This window comes from Pseudophryne corroboree, chromosome 11 (assembly GCF_028390025.1).
Source record: "Pseudophryne corroboree isolate aPseCor3 chromosome 11, aPseCor3.hap2, whole genome shotgun sequence".
In the NCBI taxonomy this organism is placed as follows: Eukaryota; Metazoa; Chordata; class Amphibia; order Anura; family Myobatrachidae; genus Pseudophryne; species Pseudophryne corroboree.
In genome coordinates, this window is record NC_086454.1 from 199,028,268 (window position 1) to 199,053,195 (window position 24,928).

Genomic DNA, 24,928 nt, shown 5'->3' on the forward strand with positions numbered 1-24,928 from the left:
TGTAACGTGTGTAAGAGGCTCGACCTGGCGTAACGTGTGTAAAGGGCTCTACCTGGCATAATGTGTGTAAGGGGCTCTACCTGGCGTAGCGTGTATAAAAGGTGCTCTACCTAGCGTAATGTGTGTAGGGGGCTCTTCGTGGCGTAACGTGTGTAAGGGGCTTTACATGGCGTAACGTGTGTAAGGAGCTCTACCTGGTGTAACGTGTATAAAAAGGGGCTCTACCTGGCGTTATGTTGCTGCGCGCCTTCGATGCACACTGTCTGTATTTTCAATGAGGGGGGGAAGGGGGTAGGGCGCCAAAGGAAACAGTCGCCCCGGGCGCCACATCTACAAATGGCCCTGACTCTGTGCTGTTGTAAATATTCATGGTGCAATGCCTCCTGCTTTCTGTAGCTGGTATTGCGGCAAATACACCCCTCTGATGTGCTGCTGAGGTCAAATTATGCAAAATACATCAGAGTTGGGAGACGGATATAAATAAAGTACGGTATTGTATTTTCAGCTATTTTTATATGTTTATTTTCATTACATTAGAGATCTCAATTGTGTTAGAAGAGGTTAAAAAACAGGTGAACATTTTTCGTTTTTAAATGAAGTTTTACAGTTCTCATGCATTTTTTTAACAGACAAAACTGCAGAAAAATATCTCAATACAATTGTATTAAAGAAAATACAAACATACTTTTAATATAAATAGGCCTTGTAAACAACCTAATAGAAATTCACTCATCAAAGAGGAAAGAGTTTGTTCCATCTTAAAATTGAAACTACAACTATTACATGTCACAGCTGTGGATGGGGTGGTAACCTCCAGTATTCCGGAGAGAGACCGCACGTATGCACCACAGTGCATTGGACGCAGGAGGCCTCCAGGGTGCGCAGTGTGTGGAACTCAGGAAACCCCCAGTGTGTACAGTGCAGTCACTGTGTGGGACGCAGCGCGGGAGACTAGTTCTAGCTAGTGTGTACAGTGTGTGCAGGCAGTGTGCCTGACGCAAGGGGCCGATAGTGTGCTCTGTGTGGAACGCAGGAGGCCGCCGTATGTTTCCTGCCCCTGGAACGCACAGAGCGGAAGTCCTCGCTGCATTGTCTGGAAGCTGGTGAGTCGCGTATAACGTGTTATTACATTGTACAATAGGGTGTGTGACCATGTTGGCTACCTGCGAGTCCTTAATGTATCACCGCTACTGTGCATCGATAAATCCTCTGTACCTGGGTAACGAATACAGCACAGGAAGCCTGAGGGACCATATTGCTTTCATCCAATCGTAGGACGATCAACATGAGGATTCGCTGCGGCTAGGCCCATAGTGATGATTACATGTCAGACATTAAGTTCTATTGTGTAGGCTGTGCATTTAATATCGCAGTGCATTTGTATCAAAGGGGTCTATTCATGTAGAAAACGAAAACATAATTGCTACTTATCACTATACATCGCATCGCTTCGATGCGATGTATAGCTGTAATAAGTAGCAATTCATGTATACTCACCCTTCCGACATGCGCTGCGGTGTCTGGGGCTCCTGCGGTGAGGTCTTCTCCAGCGGTCCCTCCCTGCGATGCGCGGAGTCCAGCGGCGGGTCCCTTTGCGCATGCGTAGCTTGATGACCTCCCGGCAGGCCGCAGTGGTTGCTGGGAGGTCGGGGGGCGGAGCCAGCACGAGGTGCCGAGCAGCGATCAGGGAAGCATTGAGCTTCCCTGACGTCTCCGCACTACAGTTCAGGTTACGCCGTCCTCAGATGGCGAACTCCACAAAGGTATGGTGATGCGATTCAGGCACAGAGCGGGGGTACCGCTGGAGAAGTCAGAGACTTCTCCACGGTAACCGGCTCTGTGAATTGCGGTAAGCAGAGAAAAGCCCTGTTTAACGCAAAACAGGGCTTTTCACTGCTGCATGAATAGACCCCAAAGTGCGCTAAAATTGACACATAGCAGTGTTCCATCATCGTTCATTCGAAGTGAAAAAGGGAATACTGAAGGACACCATTCTAACAAAACACAGAAAACTGAAAAACTAATATTAAATGTGAGTCACTTACTCTCCATATCACTCGCCTCCCAATTGTCGCATCTGATCAAATAGTACGGAACTACCTTATTTGGACATTTCAACAAACATCCATTTTACCAACAAATGTTTTTATGTGTATTTTTGTAATCTGTTATTTATGCACAGCTGCACCAATGCAATTTTACCAACAAACACTTAAAAATCCTTTCAGAATTACCATTGCTTTTTAACCCTCTCACAATCCTCTCATTTCTACCAGTCCAAATACATTTCTGCACCCACTTTATCTACACTTTTGATTCACTTCAAACTAAATCTACACCAGTTGAGCTTACACTGCTTTTCTCACCTGCATTTCTTCTGCTCTGATTCCTTTACAGCCTCCTCTCCTACTACCAGTTTCCCTCAACCTATTTACCTACTTAACACTATGGGGGTAATTCCGAGTTGATCGCAGCAGCAAATTTGTTAGCAGTTGGGCAAAACCATTTGCACTGCAGGTGTGGCAGATATAACATGTGCAGAGAGAGTTAAATTTGGGTGGGGTGTGTTCAAACTGAAATCTAAATTGCAGTGTAAAAATAAAGCAGCCAGTATTTACCCTGCACAGAAACAAAATAACCCACCCAAATCTAACTCTCTCTGCAAATGTTATATCTGCCCCCTCTGCAGTGCACATGGGCCCTCATTCCGAGTTGATCGCTCGCAAGGCGATTTTAGCAGAGTTACACACGCTAAGCCGCCGCCTACTGGGAGTGACTCTTAGCTTCTTAAAATTGCGAACGATGTATTCGCAATATTGCGATTACAAACTACTTAGCAGTTTCAGAGTAGCTTCAGACTTACTCGGCATCTGCGATCAGTTCAGTGCTTGTCGTTCCTGGTTTGATGTCACAAACACACCCAGCGTTCGCCCAGACACTCCCCCGTTTCTCCGGCCACTCCTGCGTTTTTTCCGGAAACGGTAGCGTTTTTATCCACACGACCATAAAACGCTGTGTTTCCGCCCAGTAACACCCATTTCCTGTCAATCACACTACGATCGCCGGAGCGAAGAAAAAGCCGTGAGTAAAAATACTATCTTCATTGTTAAATTACTTGGCGCAGTCGCAGTGCGAATATTGCGCATGCGTACTAAGCGGAATTTCACTGCGATGCGATGAAAATTACCGAGCGAACGACTCGGAATGAGGGCCATGGTTTTGCCCAACTGCTAACAATTTTGCTGCTGCAATTAACTCGGAATTACCCCCTATGTCCAGATTTTCTTCTACTCCCCACATGTCTGCCTAATCATGTGTCTTGCCCCCTGTTCACACCTCTATCGTTTCTCCCTAGTCTCCTACACCACCTCCTCTCTCACCTCCATCCCTATGACCAGATCCCTATCGATATCCCCACACAATCCCCTGCCTCTAAACTCCTTAACCTCACCTCTTCACTTGGTCTCTCCCAGTGGACCTCCTCACCCTCCCATGTGAATGGGAGCTCACTGGATCTGGTTTTCACTCACCGTTGTGATATTTCTGATTTTTCCAACTCCCCATTTCCCCTCTCTGACCACCACCTGCTCTCCTTTAACCTATCTCTCTCTGCTTCCCCATCTCTACCTCCTAAGGCTACCATCACTAAGTGTAACATTGAGGCTATTGACACCACATTCCTTTCCTCCCTGTTTGACTCGCCCCTCTATCCTATACTGTCTCTCTCATGCCCTGAACAAGCCACTTCCATATACAATGCATCCCTTACTTCTGCTCTTGACTCTGTTGCTCCACCAACCACTATTCACCCTCGCAAATTAACACCTCAACCCTGGCACACTAAATGCACCAGATATCTGCAAAAATGCTGACATACGGCTGAGCGACACTGGAGGAAATCACGCTCTAAGGCAGACTTCCTCCATTTCAAACTTATGCTCTCATCCTTCAGTGCTGCCCTTTCCCTTGCTAAACAGTCTTCAAGAACCTCATATCCTCCCAGTCTTCCAACCCCCGGCGCCTCTTTGCCACTCTCATCTCACTCCTCTGCCCACCTTCACCTCGTCTCCCCTCCTCACTCTCTGCTCTTGACTTTGCCACTTACTTCACAAAATTGACTCCATACATCAGGACATCACATCACACCAGACCATCAGCAACCAGCCTCCTCCCATAACTTACCACCCCTCCCCATCCCTCTCATCAACTCTTACATCTTTCTCCCATGCATCTGGTGAGGGAGTCATGGCCCTCATTCGTTCCTCCCCCTTACCACCTCCCCTCTTGACCCTATACCCCCCCGCCTCCTCCGCTACCTTTCTCCTTCTGCCTGTTCCCATCTTTCCCACCTTCTCAATCTCTCCCTCTCATCAGGCACTGTCCCCTCTGCCTCCAAACACTTTCCCCAACTATCGACCCATCTCTCTTCTCCCTTTTGCCTCCAAACTCCTTGAGCATATTGTCTACAACTGCCTTACTTCCTTTCTTTCCTCACACTCACTGCTTGACCCATTCCAGTCTGGCTTCCGTCCTCTCCACTCCACTGAAACTACCCTTACAAAAGTATGCAATGACCTCCATGCTGCTAAATCTAAGGGACACTACTCTCTACTTATTCTTCTTGATCTCTCTGCTGCTTTTGACACTGTGGACCATCCTCTCCTACTGCAAATCCTTCACTCCATGGTCTGCGTGATACTGCCCTCTCGGCTGTCTTCCTACATCTCTGACCGTTCATTCTCTGTCTCCTCTCATGACTACACCTCCCCCTCACTGCCACTAACTGTAGGTGTACTCCAAGGCTCTGTCCTTGGTCCTCTACTTTTCTCTCTCTATACATTCTCACTAGGTAAGCACATTAGCTCTTTTGATTTCTAATATCATCTCTATGCTGATGACACTCAAATCTATCTTTCCTCTCCGGACCTCTCCCCTGCTCTCCTCACTCGAATCTCCAACTGTCTCTCTGCTATCTCTGTTTGGATGTCCCAGCGCTTTCTTAAACTTAACATGTCTAAGACTGGGCTGATCATCTTCCCTCCTCCCACATAACCTCACCTCCCACAATCTCATCTATTGATGGCACTACTATTTCCTCTAGCCCCCAACTGCGCTGTCTTGTAGTAATCCTTGACTCCTCCCTCTCCTTCAAACCACACATTCAGCACCTCTCACAAACCTGCCGTTTTCATCTAAAAATATTTCCAGGATGAGACCCTTTCTGACCCAGGATGCTACTAAGGCCCTTATCCACTCACTGGTCATCTCCAGACTGGACTACTGTAATCTCCTCCTGACTGGCATTCCTGACAAATACCTCTCTCCACTCCAATCTATCCTCAATGCTGCTGCCCAGCTCATTATCCTCACCAAACGCACTACGTCCACCTCTCCTCTCCTACAAGACCTTCACTGGCTTCCCTTCCCTTTCAGAATCAATTTCAACCATTTCAAGCTTCTCACACTCACAAAGCCCTCACCCACTCCTCTCTCATTTACATCTCTGACCTTATCTCCCTTTACACTCCCACCCGTCCTCTTCGCTAATGCATGCCGACTCTCCTGCCTACTGATTACTTCCTCCCAATCCTACCTCCAAGATTTTTCACGTGCTGCTCCACTTCTCTGGAATTCCCTACCTCTCCCCCTCAGCCTCTCCACCTCTCTACAAAACTTCAAACGGGCTCTCAAGACCCACTTCTTCACCAAACACAGCCAAATCTCATCCTAACCCTCTGTTCCACGCTCTCTATGTACCCCGTCTGTGTCACCCCTGTCTGTCTACCCCTCACCTTTAGAATGTAAGCTCTCACGAGTTGGGCCCTCTGCTTGTCCTTTCTGTTACTTTAATGATCTTCAATTGCACCAAATCCAGCAGTCCTCTGCCACCTGATACTTATTTCAGTTTCATCTGCTTTTGAAGCTATGTTTATTTACCCTGTACTTGTCCTATATTGTCTTCAACTGTAAGTTGCTGTTTTCCTGTTTTGATTATTTGTTTATGTACTCTGTAATTGGGCGCTGCGGAACCCTTGTGGCGCCATATAAATAAAGGATAATAATATGCAGCCTGCCATTACCCTGATCATAGCCCATAGGCTATGGGTATGGCTAGAACCAAGTTGTGGAAAGGACCTCTGACGTCACCAGGGGGAGGAGCGAGGCCCGAACATGGTACCCTAAATGTAGCGTGGCGTGCACTATATTAGCTATCACCATCTAAATATAGTGTTAGTGACCAGAGCCAGGCGAGCTTGGTAAACCTTACATATAGCACCTATAGAAACCTCTGGGGGCTGTTTGTGCAATAAAAAACTAGATACCGCAGCAGATGTCTCTGCAGTCCCCTACTACATACATTTGCGAAATTTGCAGCTATCACCAGATAAAATGTTTGTTTTCAGGGGAAATCCTGCAAATTTGTTTTGATAACTGGGCCTCTTAACCACTTAACTGGCTGATATTTTTCTCTCTCCAAAATTGTCAATTTAATAAAATAAAAAAATGTAAAAATTAGCTATTTTAAACCGGATTCTGTTTAATTTAAAAATCAAAAAAACAAAAAAAAAAACAAATATGTTATTAAAATAGTAATGAATCTGTGTTAAATAGCTCTTATTTTCATAATTTGGACATTTCGAATTTTAAGGACATATGATACACACACACGCATCTGCTAGCTATAGCATAAAAACACTGCCTAATATGTATATGCCGTCCGCCTTGTGCCGCCAAAACAGCTCTGACCCCTCGAAGCATGGACTCCACAAGACCTTTGAAGGTTTTCTTTGGTATTTGGCACCAATATGTTATCAGTAGACCCTTTAAGTCCTGTAAAATGTGATATGGGGCTTTTATGGCTCTTGTTATTCCAGCATATATTGCAGATGCTTGATCTGAATGAGTTCTGGATAATTTGGAGGGCACCTTAATTTGTTATGTTCCTCAAACTAATACTGAACAATGGTGGTCATTCCGAGTTGTTCGCTCGTTGCCGATTTTCGCAATGGAGCGATTAGGGCAAAAATGCGCATGCGCATGGTACACATCGCGCATGCGCTAAGTACTTTCACACAAAACTTATTAGATTTACACAAGGCCGACCAACGTTTTTTCATCGCTGGAGGAATCATAGTGTGATTGACAGGAAGTGGGTGTTTCTGGGCGGCTACTGAGCGTTTTCCGGGAGTGTGCTAAAAAACGCAGGCGTGCCAGGTAAAAACGCAGGAGTGGCTGGAGAAACGGGGGCGTGGCTGGCCGAACGCAGGGCGTGTTTGTGACGTCAAACCAGAAACTAAACGGACTGAGGTGATCGCAGTCTAGGAGTAGGTCTGGAGCTACTCAGAAACTGCTGCAAATTATTTAGTAGCAGTTCTGCTAATCTTTCGTTCACAATTCTGCTAAGCTAAGATACACTCCCAGAGGGCGGCGGCGGCCTAGCGTTTGCAATGCTGCTAAAAGTAGCTAGCGAGCGAACAACTCGGAATGACCACCAATATTTGCAGTGTGACAGGGCCATTATCCTGCTGACAGAGGCCGTGGCTATGGGAATACTATTGCCATACCGTTGGTCTGCAGCATTTTTCTCTGACGTCCTAGTGGATGCTGGGAACTCCGAAAGGACCATGGGGAATAGCGGCTCCGCAGGAGACTGGGCACAACTAAAGAAAGCTTTTAGGTCACCTGGTGTGCACTGGCTCCTCCCACTATGACCCTCCTCCAAGCCTCAGTTAGATTTTGTGCCCGGCCGAGGTTGGATGCACACTAGGGGCTCTCCTGAGCTTCTAGAAAGAAAGTATATAATTAGGTTTTTTATTTTACAGTGAGACCTGCTGGCAACAGGCTCACTGCAGCGAGGGACTAAGGGGAGAAGAAGCGAACCTACCTGCTTGCAGCTAGCTTGGGCTTCTTAGGCTACTGGACACCATTAGCTCCAGAGGGATCGACCGCATGGAACTGGCCTTGGTGTTCGGTCCCGGAGCCGCGCCGCCGTCCCCCTTACAGAGCCAGAAGCAAGAAGAGGTCCGGAAAATCGGCGGCAGAAGACATCAGTCTTCACCAAGGTAGCGCACAGCACTGCAGCTGTGCGCCATTGCTCCTCATGCACACTTCACACTCCGGTCACTGAGGGTGCAGGGCGCTGGGGGGGGGGGGCGCCCTGAGCAGCAATAAAAACACCTTGGCTGGCATATATATCACAATATATAGCCCCAGAGGCTATATATGTGATAAATACCCCTGCCAGAATCCATAAAAAAGCGGGAGAATAGTCTGCGAAAAAGGGGCGGAGCTATCTCAGCACACTGGCGCCATTTTCTCTTAACAGTGCAACTGGAAGACAGCTCCCCAGGCTCTCCCCTGTAGTTTGCAGGCTCAAAGGGTTAAAAAGAGAGGGGGGGCACTAAATTTAGGCGCAATATTGTATATACAAGCAGCTATTGGGAAAAATTCACTCAATATAGTGTTAATCCCTAAATTATATAGCGCTCTGGTGTGTGCTGGCATACTCTCTCTCTGTCTCCCCAAAGGGCTGTGTGGGGTCCTGTCCTCAGTCAGAGCATTCCCTGTGTGTGTGCGGTGTGTCGGTACGGCTGTGTCGACACGTTTGATGAGGAGGCTTATGTGATGGCAGAGCAGATGCCGATAAATGTGATGTCGCCCCCTGTGGGGCCGACACCAGAGTGGATGGATAGGTGGAAGGTTTAAACCGACAGTGTCAACTCCTTACATAAAAGGCTGGATGACGTAACAGCTATGGGACAGCCGGCTTCTCAGCCCGCGCCTGCCCAGGCGTCTCAAAGGCCATCATGGGCTCAAAAACGCCCGCTCCCTCAGATGGCAGACACAGATGTCGACACGGAGTCTGACTCCAGTGTCGACGAGGTTGAGACATATACACAATCCACTAGGAACATCCGTTACATGATCCCGGCAATAAAAAATGTGTTACACATTTCTGACATTAACCCAAGTACCACTAAAAAAGGGTTTTATGTTTGGGGAGAAAAAGCAGGCAGTGTTTTGTTCCCCCATCAAATGAGTGAATGAAGTGTGAAAAAGCGTGGGTTCCCCCGATAAGAAACTGGTAATTTCTAAAAAGTTACTGATGCCGTACCCTTTCCCGCCAGAGGATAAGTTACGCTGGGAGATATCCCCTAGGGTGGATAAGGCGCTCACACGTTTGTCAAAAAAGGTGGCACTGCCGTCTTAGGATACGGCCACTTTGAAGGTACCTGCTGATAAAAAGCAGGAGGCTATCCTGAAGTCTGTATTTACACACTCAGGTACTAGACTGAGACCTGCAGATAGTGCTGCTGCAGCGTGGTCTGTAACCCTGTCAAACAGGGATACTATTTTGCGAACATAAGACGTCGTCTTATATATGAGGGATGCACAGAGGGATATTTTGCCGGCTGGCATCCAGAATTAGTGCAATGTCCATTCGGTCAGGAGGTTATTAGAGACCCGACACTGGACAGGTGATGCTGACTTTAAAAGGCACATAGAGCCTTATAAGGGTGAGGAATTGTTTGGGGAGGGTCTCTGGGACCTCGTATCCACAGCAACAGCTGGGAAGAACATTTTTTTACCTCAGGTTTACTCACAGCCTCAGAAAGCACTGTATTATCAGGTACAGTCCTTTTGGCTTCAGAAAGGTACGGTGGGGGGCCGCCTCAAAAATTTCAGCGATCAGTGGGCTCGCTCACAGGTGGATCCATGGATCCTTCAAGTAGTATCTCAGGGGTACAAGCTGGAATTCGAGGCGTCTCTCCCCCCCGCCGTTTCCTCAAATCTGCCTTGCCGACAACTCCCTCAGGCAGGGAGACTGTGCTAGAGGCAATTCACAAGCTGTATTCCCAGCAGGTGATAGTCAAGGTGCCCCTACTTCAACAAGGACGGGGTTACTATTCCACACTGTTTGTGGTACCGAAACCGGACGGTTCGGTGAGACCCATTTTATATTTGAAATCCTTGAACACATACATAAAAAAATTCAAGTTCAAGATGGAATCGCTCAGGGCGATTATTGCAAACCTGGAGGAGGGGGATTACATGGTATCCCTGGACATCAAGGAGGCTTACCTACATGTCCCCATTTACCATCCTCACCAGGAGTACCTCAGATTTGTGGTACAGGATTGCCATTACCAATTCCAAACACTGCCGTTTGGACTGTCCACGGCACCGAGGGTCTTTACCAAGGTAATGGCAGAAATTATTATACTCCTTCGAGAAAGGAAGTTTTAATTATCCCGTACTTGGACAATCTCCTTATAAAGGCGAGGTCCAAGGAGCAGTTGTTGGTCGGAGTAGCACTATCTCGGGAAGTGCTACAACAGCACGGATGGATTCTATACATTCCAAAGTCACAGCTGGTTCCTACCACACGCCTACTGTTCCTGGGGATGGTTCTGGACACAGAACAGAAGTGTTTCTCCTGCAGGAGAAAGCCAAGGAGCTGTCATCTCTAGTCAGAGACCTCCTGAAACCAAAACAGGTATCGGTGAATCACTGCACACGAGTCCTGGGAAAAATGGTAGCTTCTTACGAAGCAAAATTCCATTCGGCAGGTTCCATGCAAGAACCTTTCAGTGGGACCTCTTGGACAAGTGGTCGGGATCGCATCTTCAGATGCATCGGCTGATAACCCTGTCTCCAAGGACCAGGGTATCTCTACTGTGGTGGCTGCAGAGTGCTCATCTTCAAGAGGGCCGCAGATTCGGCATACAGGACTGGGTCCTGGTAACCACGGATGCCAGCCTTCGAGGCTGGGGGGCAGTCACACAGGGAAGAAATTTCCAAGGACTTTGGTCAAGTCAGGAGTCGTCCCTACACATAAATATTCTGGAACTGAGGGCCATTTACAATGCCCTAAGTCTGGCAAGGCCTCTGCTTCAAAACCAGCCGGTACTGATCCAATCAGACAACATCACGGCAGTCGCCCATGTAAACCGACAGGGCGGCACAAGAAGCAGGATGGCGATGGCAGAAGCCACAAGGATTCTCCGATGGGCGGAAAATCACGTCTTAGCACTGTCAGCAGTGTTCATTCCGGGAGTGGACAACTGGGAAGCAGACTTCCTCAGCGGACACGACCTACACCCGGGAGAGTGGGGACTTCATCCAGAAGTCTTCCAACTGTTGGTAAACCGTTGGGAAAGGCCACAGGTGGACATGATGGCGTCCCGCCTAAACAAAAACTAGAGAGATATTGCGCCAGGTCAAGGGACCCTCAGGCGATAGCTGTGGACGCTCTAGTGACACCGTGGGTGTACCAGTCAGTTTATGTGTTCCCTCCTCTGCCTCTCATACCAAGGGTACTGAGAATAATAAGAAAACGAGGAGTAAGAACAATACTCGTGGTTCCGGATTGGCCAAGATGAGCGTGGTACCCGGAACTTCAAGAGATTATCTCAGAGGACCCATGGCCTCTGCCGCTCAGACAGGACCTGCTGCAGCAGGGGCCCTGTCTGTTCCAAGACTTACCGCGGCTGCGTTTGACGGCATGGCGGTTGAACGCCGGATCCTGAGGAAAAGGGCATTCCGGAGGAAGTCATTCCTATGCTGATTAAAGCCAGGAAAGATGTAACTGCAAAGCATTATCACCGCATATGGCGGATGTATGTTGCTTGGTGTGAGGCCAAAAAGGCCCCAACAGAGGAATTTCAACTGGGTCGATTTCTGCATTTCCTACAAGCAGGAGTGACTATGGGCCTGAAATTAGGCTCCATTAAGGTACAGATCTCGGCTCTGTCGATTTTCTTCCAGAAAGAACTAGCTTCACTACCTGAAGTTCAGACGTTTGTTAAGGGAGTGCTGCATATTCAGCCCCCTTTTGTGCCTCCAGTGGCACCTTAGGATCTCAACGTGGTGTTGAGTTTCTTAAAATCACATTGGTTTGAGCCACTTAAAACCGTGGATCTAAAATATCTCACGTGGAAAGTGGTCATGTTATTGGCCTTGGCTTCAGCCAGGCGTGTGTCAGAATTGGCGGCTTTGTCATGTAAAAGCCCTTATCTGATTTTCCATATGGATAGGGCAGAATTGAGGACTCGTCCCCAGTTTCTCCCTAAGGTGGTATCAGCTTTTCACTTGAACCAACCTATTGTGGTGCCTGCGGCTACTAGGGACTTGGAGGATTCCAAGTTGCTGGACGTAGTCAGGGCCTTGAAAATTTATGTTTCCAGGACGGCTAGAGTCAGGAAAACTGACTCGCTATTTATCCTGTATGCACCCAACAAGCTGGGTGCTCCTGCTTCTAAGCAGACTATTGCTCGCTGGATTTGTAGCACAATTCAGCTGGCGCATTCTGCGGCTGGACTGCCGCATCCTAAATCAGTATAAGCCCATTCCACAAGGAAGGTGGGCTCATCTTGGGCGGCTGCCCGAGGGGTCTCGGCTTTACAACTTTGCCGAGCTGCTACTTGGTCAGGGGCAAACACGTTTGCAAAATTCTACAAATTTGATACCCTGGCTGAGGAGGACCTTGAGTTCTCTCATTCGGTGCTGCAGAGTCATCCGCACTCTCCCGCCCGTTTGGGAGCTTTGGTATAATCCCCATGGTCCTTTCGGAGTTCCCAGCATCCACTAGGACGTTAGAGAAAATAAGATTTTACTCACCGGTAAATCTATTTCTCGTAGTCCGTAGTGGATGCTGGGCACCCGTCCCAAGTGCGGATTGTCTGCAATACTTGTACATAGTTATTGTTAACTAAAGGGTTATTGTTGAGCCATCTGTTGAGAGGCTCAGTTGTTTTCATACTGTTAAACTGGGTATGGTATCACGAGTTATACGGTGTGATTGGTGTGGCTGGTAAGAGTCTTACCCGGGATTCAAAATCCTTCCTTATTATGTCAGCTCGTCCGGGCACAGTGTCCTAACTGAGGCTTGGAGGAGGGTCATAGTGGGAGGAGCCAGTGCACACCAGGTGACCTAAAAGCTTTCTTTAGTTGTGCCCAGTCTCCTGCGGAGCCGCTATTCCCCATGGTCCTTTCGGAGTTCCCAGCATCCACTACGGACTACGAGAAATAGATTTACCGGTGAGTAAAATCTTATTTTTAGGTAGGTGGTCCATGTCAAAGTAAAGGTGCATACACACTGGGCGTTTTTGCCCAGCGTGTATGCACAGTGATGATCACTGACATCATGGGACAGAAAAAGATTGTCTCTTTGTTGGCGCACTTAGTAGAAAAGAGAGAAATTTTTGTCTATTATCAATATTGATATTAAAATATAACTTTTATTAGTACTTAACTAAAATATATATAGCAATTGAGAAACATAAGTGTAAAATAACCTATTATGTGAAATATGTGAATAAATTCGGTGATACAAAATATTAAAATAATAAAAACTGCTTCACTGTGCCTGAATTTTTTCTTAATTCACTATATATAGGGAGTGGTGATAAATAAAGCCGTTGCGGCTTTTAACCACAAATTGGACATAATAACCCTCTAATTGCTGATGGGGATCCCAAACACGGATAATAATAGTGGATGTCTATATTACAAACCACCGTGCACATATGCATATGTCTATTTGACATGTGAATTTTGTCAATAAGACTAATCTGCATAATAGACGTGACCCAATTGGTACACAAGAGTCGGAGCAAATTATTATTCAGAGACCATTATTAGCAAACTGGGTCAGGCCTAGACCTATAAGGTAGCTACGGTTTTATTGCTCATGAAAAATCAATCAGTCTTCTAAAAGGGTCATTTGTCAGCAGAGTCGGTGCGATCATCTTAGGTGGGTTTCTGACACTCACAGTCTCATCAGGTGATACCTGTATCCTTTCATAGACATATACCTTAAATACCCATCCCTGCCGTTTATGTGTGGAATATATTTTGTCCTACCCTATATCTAGTATAAGCATTATATACAATTAATAGTCCCGCAAAGGTATATACATGTATATACACAACACAGTGAATTTAAAAAAAATTCAGGCACAGTGAAGCAGTTTTTATTATTTTAATTTCTTTTTCATCCACTAGGGGTCACTGGAGTACTCTTGGGATATGGACGGCTTTAGCAAGAACAGGGCACTGAATATTTAAATTTAGAACACTCCACCCTCCATATCCCAGAATACCTCAGTGTTTTTTCTGTGCTCACAGCACTAACAAGGCTTGTGTGGAGGTCCCACACTTAGTTGAATATTTTCATTTCTCTGACGTCCTAGTGGATGCTGGGACTCCGTAAGGACCATGGGGAATAGCGGCTCCGCAGGAGACAGGGCACAAAATAAAAGCTTAAGGATCAGGTGGTGTGCACTGGCTCCTCCCCCTATGACCCTCCTCCAAGCCTCAGTTACATTTTTGTGCCCGGCCGAGAAGGGTGCAATCTAGGTGGCTCTCCTGAGCTGCTTAGAATAAAAGTTTAGTTAGGTTTTTTTATTTTCAGTGAGTCCTGCTGGCAACAGGCTCACTGCATCGTGGGACTAAGGGGAGAAGAAACGGACTCACCTGAGTGCAGAGTGGATCGGGTTTCTTAGGCTACTGGACACTAGCTCCAGAGGGACGATCACAGGTTCAGCCTGGATGGGTCACCGGAGCCGCGCCGCCGTCCCCCTTACAGAGCCAGAAGAGACGAAGAGGTCCGGTGAAATCGGCGGCAGAAGACCTCCTGTCTTCAGACTAAGGTAGCGCACAGCACCGCAGCTGTGCGCCATTGCTCTCAGCACACTTCACACTCCGGTCACTGAGGGCGCTGGGGGGGGAGCGCCCTGAGACGCAATATAACAGAATACCTTAGGTGGCAAAACAGAATACATCACATATAGCTCCTGGGCTATATGGATGTATTTTAATCCCCTGCCATTTTACACAAAAAAGCGGGAGATAAGGACGTCGTGAAGGGGCGGAGCCTATCTCCTCAGCACACAAGCGCCATTTTCCCTCACAGCTCCGCTGGAAGGACGGCTCCCTGACTCTCCCCTGCTGTCCTGCTTCAGAATCAGGGTAAAAAAGAGAAGGGGGGGCACGTTTGGCAGCAAATAAATATATTAACAGCAGCTATAAGGGAGTAACACTTATATAAGGTTATCCCTGTATATATATATATAGCGCTGGGTGTGTGCTGGCAGACTCTCCCTCTGTCTCTCCAAAGGGCTAAGTGGGGTCCTGTCCTCTATCAGAGCATTCCCGGTGTGTGTGCTGTGTGTCGGTACGCGTGTGTCGACATGTATGAGGAGGAAAATGATGTGGAGGCGGAGCAGTTGCCTGTGTTGGTGATGTCACCCCCTAGGGAGTCGACACCTGACTGGATGATTGTATTTAAACAATTAAGTGATAATGTCAGCAATTTGCAAAAAACTGTTGACGACATGAGACAGCCGGCAAATCAATTAGTGCCTGTCCAGGCGTCTCAAACACCGTCAGGGGCGCTAAAACGCCCGTTACCTCAGTGGGTCGACACAGACCCTGACACAGATACTGAGTCTAGTGTCGACGGTGACGAGACAAACGTAATGTCCAGTAGGGCCACACGTTACATGATCACGGCAATGAAAGAGGCATTGAACCTTTCTGACACTACAAGTACCACAAAGAAGGGTATTATGTGGGGTGAGAAAAAACTACCAATATTTTTTCCTGAGTCAGAGGAAATAAATGAGGTGTGTGAAAAAGCGTGGGTTTCCCCCGATAAAAAACAGCTAATTTCTAAAAAATTATTAGCATTATATCCTTTCCCGCCAGAGGTTAGGGCGCGTTGGGAAACACCCCCTAGGGTAGATAAGGCGCTCACACGTTTATCAAAACAAGTAGCGTTACCGTCTCCTGATACGGCTACCCTCAAAGAACCAGCTGATAGAAGGCTGGAAAATATCCTAAAAAGTATATACACACATACTGGTGTTATACTGCGACCAGCAATCGCCTCAGCCTGGATGTGCAGTGCTGGAGTCGCATGGTCGGATTCCCTGACCGAGAATATTGATACCCTTGATAGGGACAATATTTTGTTAACTATAGAACATTTAAAGGATGCATTACTATATATGCGTGATGCACAGAGGGATATTTGCACCCTGGCATCAAGAGTAAGTGCTATGTCCATCTCTGCCAGAAGAGCGTTATGGACGCGACAGTGGTCAGGGGATGCGGATTCCAAACGGCACATGGAAGTATTGCCGTATAAAGGGGAGGAGTTATTTGGGGCTGGTCTATCGGACCTGGTGGCCACGGCAACGGCTGGAAAATCCACCTTTTTACCCCAGGTCACTCCACATCAGCAGAAAAAGACACCGTCTTTTCAAACTCAGTCCTTTCGTTCCCATAAGTACAAGCGAGCAAAAGGCCTTTCTTTTCTGCCCCGGGGCAGAGGAAGAGGAAAAAGACTGCACCATGCAGCCGCTTCACAGGAGCAGAAGCCCTCCCCTGCTTCTGCCAAGTCTTCAGCATGACGCTGGGGCTTTACAAGCAGACTCAGATATGGTGGGGGCCCGTCTCAAGAATTTCAACGCGCAGTGGGCTCACTCGCAAGTGGATCCCTGGATTCTACAGGTAGTATCGCAGGGGTACAAACTGGAATTCGAGGCGTTTCCCCCTCGTCGTTTCCTGAAGTCTGCTTTACCAAAGTCTCCCTCCGACAGGGAGGCAGTTTTGGAAGCCATTCACAAGCTGTATTCCCAGCAGGTGATAATCAAGGTACCCCTCCTGCAACAAGGAAAGGAGTATTATTCCACGCTGTTTGTGGTACCGAAGCCGGACGGCTCGGTGAGACCAATTTTAAATCTGAAATCCTTGAACACTTACATAAAAAGGTTCAAATTCAAGATGGAGTCACTCAGAGCAGTGATAGCAAACCTGGAAGAAGGGGACTATATGGTGTCTCTGGACATCAAAGATGCTTATCTCCACGTCCCGATATACCCTTCTCACCAAGGGTACCTCAGGTTTGTAGTACAAAACTGTCATTATCAGTTTCAGACGCTGCCGTTTGGATTGTCCACGGCACCTCGGGTCTTTACCAAGGTAATGGCCGAAATGATGATTCTTCTACGAAGAAAAGGCATTTTAATTATCCCTTACTTGGACGATCTCCTGATAAGGGCAAGATCCAGGGAACAGTTAGAAGTCGGAGTAGCACTATCTCAGGTAGTGTTACGTCAGCACGGGTGGATTCTAAATATTCCAAAATCGCAGCTGATTCCAACGACACGTCTACTGTTCCTAGGAATGATTCTGGACACAGTCCAGAAGAAGGTGTTTCTCCCGGAGGAGAAGGCCAGGGAGTTATCCGAGCTAGTCAGGAACCTCCTAAAACCAGGACAGGTCTCAGTGCATCAGTGCACGAGGGTCCTGGGGAAAATGGTGGCTTCTTACGAAGCGATTCCATTCGGAAGATTCCATGCAAGAACATAGAGGGCCGCAGATTTGGCATTCAGGATTGGATCCTGGTAACCACGGATGCCAGCCTGAGAGGCTGGGGAGCAGTCACACAGGGAAGGAATTTCCAGGGCCTGTGGTCAAGCTTGGAAACGTCTCTTCATATAAACATTCTGGAACTAAGGGCCATTTACAATGCCCTAAGTCAAGCAAAACCTCTGCTTCAGGGTCAGGCGGTGTTGATCCAATCGGACAACATCACGTCAGTCGCCCACGTAAACAGACAGGGCGGCACGAGAAGCAGGAGGGCAATGGCAGAAGCTGCAAGGATTCTTCGCTGGGCGGAAAATCATGTGATAGCACTGTCAGCAGTATTCATTCCGGGAGTGGACAACTGGGAAGCAGACTTCCTCAGCAGACACGACCTTCACCCGGGAGAGTGGGGACTTCACCCAGAAGTCTTCCACCTGATTGTAAACCGTTGGGAAAAACCAAAGGTGGACATGATGGCGTCACGTCTAAACAAAAAACTGGACAGATATTGCGCCAGGTCAAGGGACCCTCAGGCAATAGCAGTGGACGCTCTGGTAACGCCGTGGGTGTACCAGTCAGTGTATGTGTTCCCTCCTCTGCCTCTCATACCAAAAGTACTGAGAATCATAAGAAGGAGAGGAGTAAGAACTATACTCGTGGTTCCGGATTGGCCAAGACGGACTTGGTACCCGGAACTTCAAGAGATGCTCCCGGACGAACCGTGGCCTCTACCTCTAAGAAAGGACCTGCTACTGCAGGGGCCTTGTCTGTTCCAGGACTTACCGCGGCTGCGTTTGACGGCATGGCGGTTGAACGCCGGATCCTGAGGGAAAAAGGCATTCCAGAAGAAGTCATCCCTACTCTGGTCAAAGCCAGGAAGGACGTAACCGCAAAACATTATCACCGCATTTGGCGTAAATATGTTGCGTGGTGTGAGGCCAAGAAGGCCCCTACAGAGGAATTTCAACTGGGTCGTTTCCTTCATTTCCTGCAAACAGGACTGTCTATGGGCCTAAAATTAGGGTCCATTAAGGTTCAAATTTCGGCCCTGTCGATTTTCTTCCTGAAAGAACTGGCTTCAGTACCTGAAGTTCAGACATTTGTAAAAGGGGTGCTGCACATACAGCCTCCTTTTGTGCCTCCAGTGGCACCTTGGGATCTCAATGTGGTGTTGAGTTTTCTAAAGTCACATTGGTTTGAACCACTTTCCACTGTGGACTTAAAATATCTCACATGGAAGGTGTCGATGCTGTTAGCCTTGGCTTCAGCCAGGCGTGTGTCAGAATTGGCGGCTTTATCATATAAAAGCCCTTACTTAATTTTTCATTCTGACAGGGCGGAATTGAGGACTCGTCCTCAATTTCTACCTAAGGTGGTTTCTGCATTTCACATGAACCAACCTATTGTGGTACCTGCGGCTACCAGGGACTTAGAGGACTCTAAGTTGCTTGACGTTGTCAGGGCCTTGAAAATATATGTTTCCAGGACGGCTGGAGTCAGAAAATCTGACTCGCTGTTTATCCTGTATGCACCCAACAAGCTGGGTGCTCCTGCTTCTAAGCAGACGATTGCTCGTTGGATTTGTAGTACAATTCAGCTTGCACATTCTGTGGCAGGATTGCCACAGCCAAAATCAGTAAAAGCCCATTCCACAAGGAAAGTGGGCTCATCTTGGGCGGCTGCCCGAGGGGTCTCGGCTTTACAACTTTGCCGAGCAGCTACTTGGTCAGGGGCAAACACGTTTGCTAAATTCTACAAATTTGATACCCTGGCTGAGGAGGACCTGGAGTTCTCTCATTCGGTGCTGCAGAGTCATCCGCACTCTCCCGCCCGTTTGGGAGCTTTGGTATAATCCCCATGGTCCTTACGGAGTCCCAGCATCCACTAGGACGTCAGAGAAAATAAGATTTTACTTACCGATAAATCTATTTCTCGTAGTCCGTAGTGGATGCTGGGCGCCCATCCCTAGTGCGGATTGTCTGCAATACTTGTATATAGTTATTGTTACAAAGATTCGGGTTATTATTGTTGTGAGCCATCTTTTCAGAGGCTCCTTTGCGTTTATCATACTGTTAACTGGGTTCAGATCACAAGTTGTACGGTGTGATTGGTGTGGCTGGTATGAGTCTTACCCGGGATTCAATATCCTTCCTTATTATGTACGCTCGTCCGGGCACAGTATCCTAACTGAGGCTTGGAGGAGGGTCATAGGGGGAGGAGCCAGTGCACACCACCTGATCCTTAAGCTTTTATTTTGTGCCCTGTCTCCTGCGGAGCCGCTATTCCCCATGGTCCTTACGGAGCATCCACTACGGACTACGAGAAATAGATTTATCGGTAAGTAAAATCTTATTTTTTTCCTTTTGCACTTAGCACATCCCTTCCCAGTTTCTGTAAAAACATGGGTCTGGGATAGTGCCGCTGCACGAAGGCAGCGCATGGCGTGTCGGTCCTCACAAAGAGCACCCTCACAGCCACACGCAGCTCACACCTGCTGGAAAGGCTGGACGGAGCTTACAGAAGAAGCTCCGTCATAGCCCTCACTACATGCGGCACGACGAGCAAGGTATGCTGGGGGGGGGGTCAGGGCGGTCAGCTCACGCTGCCGCCCCGCTGTGTGGGGAAAGTGCTCCTTCACCGCTGATTACAGGCGCCCGCTCCCGCTGCTGATTACAGGCGCCCGCTCCCGCCGCTGATTACCCGGCCACCGCTGTACGAGGCCGCCCGAGCCAGCCGCTCTACTCTGCCGTTGTCTACGGGGACAGCGCTCGGAGCGGCCGCACGTCACTCAGAGACGCCGGCCGCTCTTCCGGACCGCAGCTCCCCGGCGCTATACACAGCGCTCCCCGGCACCCTGCTTCCGCTAGGCTCCCGGCACCCGCTCCCGTCCGCTGCAGGTACATGAGGGGAGCAGTAGGGGGGAGAAGCTACCTCACAAGCAGCGCAGCTGCAGGGGGGGTGAGGGGGAGTAAATGCCCATAGCAGCAGCACCATATAGCAAGGCTGCAGGGGTTAATAAGTCATAGGCTGTTCAGCTTTTTAAACAGGGAGTTAGTTACAGGCTATCAGTGTAATAACCTAAACTATGTTTCTAACTGTAAACATGGCAGCCATTTTTAACCATGCTTCCTGTTCTTTCTGTTTCTGATTCCAGAACATTCTTGTCCTACATCTCTACTCCACCGGCTGGCACAGGGGTGTTAGTGGGAATTTGGGATCAGATTTCATATAGTACTGGCCACGTGTACTGCACTGCGGCCATATATATATATATATATATATATATATATATATATATATATATTACACACACCTTAGTACACTTTTACTGAGTCGTGCAAGTGTTTGTCTTTTGTATATTGTATTGTCTGTCTGCATAATGAGTAAGGCACCAGCATTCACTGCAAGGTCTGTAAGAGCTGATGGATCTACCACATGTACAGTATGTTTTGTGAAATCAGCTACAAATACAATTTCGGCTCCGGTTTCTAAGCCGGTTTCATCCCCGGACCCTCCATTGGAAATGCTAGCCAATGTCTTGGCTGGGTTGCAATCAGAATTGGCCGCCGCTCGACAAGAGCGGGAAGCAAAAGATCTGAGTCTCGGGTGAGACCGCCAGAACTACCTGAGGGGTCTCAGCCTTGCCAAATGTCCAAGTCCACTTTGGGTAGATGGGATAAATTTAATTTGTCTTATGATTTACCAGTTTCTGCTATGTTGTATTCTGACGATTCTATGCCAGACCTCACTGCGCAAGATGAGGGTGAGGAGGGCGAAGTAGACCAGCAGTCAGACAGTGAAGATTTTGACAGCCCAGGCATTGATAATCTCATCAGAGCGGTGCGTCAGTCTCTGAAGTGTACAGAGACTGAGGAGCCTCTGACAAATGATGAAGTCGTATTTATTAAACGACAGAGATCTCCAATGTTTTCCTGTTTCGGAGTCTCTTAATAAGATGTTAGTAGAAACATGGAAAAATCCGGATAAACGGTTTTCTATACCTCGCCGTAAGTCTAGTTACCCGTTTCCAGAGTCTGTGACATCTACATGGGAGAATCCGCCAATGGTGAAATCGTCTGTGTGTCAAAAACTGCCCTAAGTGACGATCACCTTATACTTCTCGCTGATCAAATCTGGGAAGCTGCTGAGTATCTATGTACAGCTTCTACTGACGTCTGTCAGCTCACTTCTCGCATTTCATCGTCGCTAGTTACGGCACGACGAGCACTCTGGCTGCGATCTTGGCAAGCGGAGGCAGAGGTTAAGAGAGGTATAGAGGCGTTACCTTACGGGGGCGAGAAGTTGTTTGGTCCTCAATTGGACAAATGGTTTCTGAGGCCACGGGAGGGAAGTCTGTTTTCCTACCATTGCCTCCAACGGTACCTAGACGGAAATACTCTGGCCCGGCGTTCAAATCTTTTAGACCTCAGCCCTGTCGAGGCCGTGGTAGAGGAACAGCTACGCCTGGCAGACGAGGACGTGGTTTCCAACAAGCCAACACCAGTCGTCAGGACGCAAAGGTCACCGACAAGCCAGTGGCATGACGGGCTACCTGCCCATCTCGGTTCTCCGATTGTGGGAGCACGCCTTCAGACGTTCCATTTGGCGTGGTTCCAGACATCCGCGGATGGGTGGATCCGCAATTTAGTGTTAAGAGGTTACAAAATAGAGTTCGACTGTCTTCCGCCACAGCGGTTTTTCAAGACAGGACTGCCTCGGTCGGACGACAAGAGGGCGGTTCTGCAGATTGCCATTTAGTCCCTACTGGATTCAGCAGTTTTGATTCCGATCCCTGTACACCAACAGGGTCAGGGTTATTATTCCAGTCTGTTTGTGGTACCGAAGCCGGATGGCTCAGTCAGGCCAATATTGAACTTAAAGGGTCTCAATCGGTACGTAACTTACTACAGATTCAAGATGGAATCTCTGCGCTCTGTGATTGCAGGTTTAGAGCCAAAGGAATTCATGATTGCGCTAGATCTCAAGAATGCGTACTTACACATTCCGATTTGGCAGCCTCATCAGAGGTTCTTGCGGTTTGCAATACGCCAAAACCATTACCAGTTCAGGCTCTACCGTTTGGCCTATCGTCAGCGCCTCGGGTATTCACCAAAGTGATGTCTGTGATGATAGCTCATCTCAGATCCCTGGGAGTGACAATAGTTCCGTATTTTAACGATCTGCTCATCAAAGCTCCGTCTCAACAGATGCTCCTCCAACATGCGTTGCTAAAGTACAATGTACTAGTTCAGCACGGTTGGATTGTCAGCTTCAAGAAATCACATATAATTCCGTCTCAACAACTTCATTTCCTAGGTATGATTCTCGATTCGGTAAATCAAAGAATTTACCTACCAGAACAGAAAGTACAGATTATTCGTCATCTGGTACGATTAGTGCTCAAGCCACGCACAGTCTCGGTACATTTGTACATTCGCCTCTTAGGCACAATGGTGGTGGCTTTCGATACGCGTCAGTTCAGGAGATTTCACTCAACACAATCTAACCGCAGGGAAACGGTTCGGCGCCTGGAATTGGATAATTCTAACGACGGACGCGAGTCTCAGAGGTTGGGGAGCTGTAGTTCAAAATTGTCAGCTCCAGGATCTCTGGGTGGATCACGAAAGATTGCTGTCTTTAAATGTCCTGGAACTCCGAACAATTTACGATGCGCTACGACAAGCAGTGCACATGCTTCGGTCGCAGCCTGTCCAGGTGCAGTCAGACAACGCGACGGCAGTCGCGTACATCAACAAACACGGAGGAACGAGAAGCCGCATGGCAATGCGGGAAGTAGCTCGAATCCTCAATTGGGCCGAGCATCACCAAGTGATATTGTCGGCAGTGTTCATTCCGGGAGTGGACAACTGGGAGGCGGATTATCTCAGCCGTCGGGATTTGCAGCCGGGAGAATGGGCATTAAATCCAGAAGTGTTCACAAGTTGGTCCAGAGATGGGGTTACCCTCAAGAGGACCTGATGGCATCTCGCCACAATCACCAAACGCCCCAGTATGTGTCCAGAACGAGAGATCCAAAGGCAGTGGCGGTGAATGCTCTCACAATTGCGTGGCGGTACAGCCTCGTGTATCTGTTTCCACCGTTGCCGCTGCTCCCTCTGTTGCTAAAACGGATCAAAAGAGAGTCCGCCATAGTCATATTAGTGGCGCCTCATTGGCCTCGGAGAGCTTGGTTCTCGGATCTCCGCGGACTACTCGCAGACGATCCTTGGCCGCTCCCACGATGTCCAGACTTGTTACCACAGGGTCCGTTCCTTTACCCCAATTTAGCGCGGCTGCGTTTAACGGGGTGGCTGGTGAGACCGCCCTCTTAAGAAGAGAGGGCATTCCAGAATCTGTTATACCAACCATGTTACGAGCTAGGAAGCCAGTTACGGCAGCTCATTATTACACAATTTGGCGTGCCTATATAGGTTGGTGTGAAGCTCGGAAGTTTCCGACTTCATCTTTCAGTTATCCCGTCTTTTGTTATTTCTACAGACGGGGTTTGATGGAGGTCTGCGGTTATGTACACTTAAGGTGCAGGTATCTGATTTGTCAAATTACTTTCAAAGTCGATTGGCTCTATTGCCGTCGGTACACACTTTTCTACAAGGTGTCCTCAGCGTACAGCCTCCATTCATTCCACCTACAGCGCCATGGGACTTGAATCTGGTTTTAGATTTCTTACAGTCTTCACATTTTGAACCCTGACAGCAAGTGGATATAAAGTTTCTCACTTGGAAAACAATTTTTCTTCTCGCCTTAGCTTCGGCAAGGCGTGTTTCAGATTTGGGTGCCTTGTCATGCAAGCCACCGTATTTGGTGTTTCATGATGACAGAGCGGAACTTCGGACGAATCCCGCTTTCTTACCAAAGGTAGTGTCATCTTTTCACATTAATCAACCAATAGTAGTTCCTGTGTTAACATGACATTCTGGAACTCTGGATGTGGTACGCTCATTACGCGTTTATGTATCCCGAACGTCTACAGTTCGTAAGACGGATACGTTGTTTGTTCTCTATGATGCTGCCAAGATGGGTTGGCCAGCGTCTACACCGACCTTATCCAGATGGATAAAACTGACTATACGTCAGGCTTACCTTCATGCTAGATTACAGCCGCCTACATCAGTAACCGCTCATTCCACACGTTCTGTGGGAACTTCATGGGCCGCTGGTCGTGGAGCTTCCACGACGCAGCTTTGCCGTGCGGCTACATGGTCATCAGTGCACACGTTTGTGCGCTTTTACAAGTTTGATACGTTTGCGGCATCAGCTTCTAGCTTTGGCCGCCTAGTGTTACAGGTGCCAAACAGCTCTCCCGCCCAAGGGGGAAGCTTTGGTACGTCCCAAGAGTACTCCAGTGACCCCTAGTGGATGAAAAAGAAAATAGGATTTTGGTACTTACCAGGTAAATCCTTTTCTTTGAATCCATAGGGGGCACTGGACGCCCACCCAGAGCAGTTTTACCTGGTTTCTGGTAAGTTCAGGGGATCTTATGGTAATACACTCTCACCGACTGGTTCAAATTATCAAGTACTGGTTATGGTGT

At 48.1% G+C, this 24,928-nt stretch overlaps 1 protein-coding gene across 2 annotated transcripts in view; it reads left to right on the plus strand.

Moving 5' to 3' along the window:
• The first annotated feature begins 804 nt into the window (after positions 1 to 804).
• Positions 805 to 24,928, plus strand: part of MEN1 (menin 1) — a 183,182-nt gene continuing 159,058 nt past the window's right edge. For both annotated transcript variants that reach the window (XM_063945203.1, XM_063945204.1), the window contains exon 1: positions 805 to 1,103. The gene's annotated coding sequence lies outside the window, so the exon portion shown is untranslated. The remainder of the gene's footprint in view (positions 1,104 to 24,928) is intronic.